General features: G+C 36.0%; 1 long non-coding RNA gene across 1 annotated transcript in view; it reads left to right on the top strand.

The window, feature by feature from the left end:
• The first annotated feature begins 995 nt into the window (after positions 1–995).
• LOC138361194 (uncharacterized) overlaps positions 996–2,985 on the top strand; it is a 3,308-nt gene continuing 1,318 nt past the window's right edge. The window contains exon 1 of the long non-coding RNA XR_011226844.1: positions 996–1,104. This is a non-coding gene — a long non-coding RNA (uncharacterized lncRNA). The remainder of the gene's footprint in view (positions 1,105–2,985) is intronic.

The raw sequence follows: 2,985 nt of genomic DNA, 5'->3' as shown, positions 1-2,985 counted from the left end.
GTATGAATGTTTGTGTGCCGTATATTTTGCAAAATTTGCCATATATCTCATTATTTACTCCTCTGCCTAGCAACAAGTCTGTCTAATTATACTCATTAACTGTTTTTCAAAGTTCCCCATAGTGTCCTTTATTGAAATCGAGTTCATGAACCGTTTCAATGTTCTTATTTTCTTCTAGATTATATCTTAAAGTATATTTAAATGTTATTGTTATTAAATGTTATTGTGACATTGCATTGCAATTGAGCTATGTTGTTTACCATACCGTTCATTTCGTGAGTATAAGTATAGATGCCACACTTGTGACAGGTAAAACCATGCCTTTTTTGAAAAACAGCACCGTCTGTTGCACGTAAGAGCAACCCACACTATATTATGTTGCGATATTATTTCAATATTTCCGATTGTATTGATAATTTGAATTTTCATAGATTTCAATTTATTTTCATTTCGATTTAATAATTTTGTGTGACATTGCATTGAAATTGAGCTGTGTTGTTTACCATACTGTTCATTTCATGAGTATAGTTTATTTTTTTATTTTTTTCATTTCATTTTTTTAGCTGTTCTTATTTTTCAGTGATGGGAATATCAGATCATTTGATGTTCCCAATTTTCTGATGGAAGCATCAGACCATTATAGAATGCATCGGATGAGGTAGTTTGGAATGGTGGGGAGGACGAGAGGGGGGTATGGTGGGGAAGACGAGGGGACAGAGGAGAGGGTAATGGTGGGGAGGACGAGGGGACTGGGGAGTTGGGGATGGTGGGGACAGGGGAATGCTGGGGAGGACAAAGGGACAGGTGAATGGGAGATGGTGGGGGAGGAAGAAGGACAGGGGAGGGGAAAATGGTAAGGAGGACGATGGGACAGGGAAGTGGGAATAGTGGGGATGATGTGGGGACAGGGAAGTGGGAAGGACGAGAGGACTGTGGAATGGGGAATAGCAAAGTGAATTATAATTATATATATTAATTAATTCTTATAAATTTCCAGAAGCCTGTATCAACACCCACACTAATGCAACTGAAAGAGATGTTGAGACAAGTATTGCTGATATGTTGAAGAACGCCCCAAACAAACTCGGTGGAAACAGATACAAGGTAAAGTTTGCCAATTTGCTGTAGTCTAATTCAATTTCTTTTTAGTAATCTTCGAGAACATTTATGCTATGAATAAGATAAAATAATGTAACTGATTTTGATTTATTTACTATTTATTATTTATTTACCGTTATTAGTATAATAGATCTCGTAATAATTTTGCAAAAATAATGGCATTTACTATTTTAAAAAGCTCGGGTGCAGGGGGGGGGGTTATGTAAAAGCCTGGTTTGTGCCTCGGAGAGGCTATGGGATCCAGTAAGATCGTCCTTCCTTTCCTCCCTAGAATCTGGATGTAGCAGGTGCTCAATTGTCAAAAGTGAAAAATTGGTTTTGTCTTCCGAATGCACCATTTGTGTAAATTTGCTAATAATCTTTTAAAAATAGTAAATGCCATTATTTTTGCAAAATTATTACGAGATCTATTATACTAATAACGGTTTGATAAAATACAGTAGACTGCCTACTGGATAATAGTTCCAGTCCACCTGTAGACAGGGATCTCACATCAGCTTGTATATTATACAAGGATAAGATTTGATATACTTTTGTATTTATATGCATATATGCATTTATATGCATTATTCTCTAGAATAATAGATCTCGTAATAATTTTGCAAAAATAGTGGCATTTACTATTTTAAAAAGCTCGGGTGCAGGGGGGGGGGGGTTTGTGTAAAAGCCTGGTTTGTGCCTCGGAGAGGCTATGGGATCCAGTAAGATCGTCCTTCCTTTCCTCCCTAGAATCTGGATGTAGCAGGTGCTCAATTGTCAAAAGTGAAAAATTGGTTTTGTCTTCCGAATGCACCATTTGTGTAAATTTGCTAATAATCATTTAAAAATAGTAAATGCCATTATTTTTGCAAAATTATTATGAGATCTATTATACTAATAACGGTTTGATAAAATACAGTAGACTGCCTACTGGATAATAGTTCCAGTCCACCTGTAGACAGGGATCTCACATCAGCTTGTATATTATACAAGGATAAGATTTGATTTACTTTTGTATTTATATGCATATATGCATTTATATGCATTATTCTCTAGAATAATAGATCTCGTAATAATTTTGCAAAAATAGTGGCATTTACTATTTTAAAAAGCTCGGGTGCAGGGGGGGGGGGGTTTGTGTAAAAGCCTGGTTTGTGCCTCGGAGAGGCTATGGGATCCAGTAAGATCGTCCTTCCTTTCCTCCCTAGAATCTGGATGTAGCAGGTGCTCAATTGTCAAAAGTGAAAAATTGGTTTTGTCTTCCGAATGCACCATTTGTGTAAATTTGCTAATAATCTTTTAAAAATAGTAAATGCCATTATTTTTGCAAAATTATTACGAGATCTATTATACTAATAACGGTTTGATAAAATACAGTAGACTGCCTACTGGATAATAGTTCCAGTCCACCTGTAGACAGGGATCTCACATCAGCTTGTATATTATACAAGGATAAGATTTGATTTACTTTTGTATTTATATGCATATATGCATTTATATGCATTATTCTCTAGAATAATAGATCTCGTAATAATTTTGCAAAAATAGTGGCATTTACTATTTTAAAAAGCTCGGGTGCAGGGGGGGGGGGTTTGTGTAAAAGCCTGGTTTGTGCCTCGGAGAGGCTATGGGATCCAGTAAGATCGTCCTTCCTTTCCTCCCTAGAATCTGGATGTAGCAGGTGCTCAATTGTCAAAAGTGAAAAATTGGTTTTGTCTTCCGAATGCACCATTTCTGTAAATTTGCTAATAATCTTTTAAAAATAGTAAATGCCATTATTTTAGCCTGAGTATGGTAAGTGTTGCTGAATTTTTTTAGCCTTGTACATATGTCTTTTGATTAGTTTTTTTGCAGATGAAGGAAGGTGGGGTGGCACATAATTGATTG

The sequence above is a fragment of the Procambarus clarkii genome, unplaced genomic scaffold (genome assembly GCF_040958095.1).
Source record: "Procambarus clarkii isolate CNS0578487 unplaced genomic scaffold, FALCON_Pclarkii_2.0 HiC_scaffold_250, whole genome shotgun sequence".
NCBI lineage: Eukaryota > Metazoa > Arthropoda > Malacostraca > Decapoda > Cambaridae > Procambarus > Procambarus clarkii.
The sequence above is the reverse complement of the archived record's forward strand: the minus strand, read 5'-3'. Positions and strand labels throughout refer to the sequence as shown.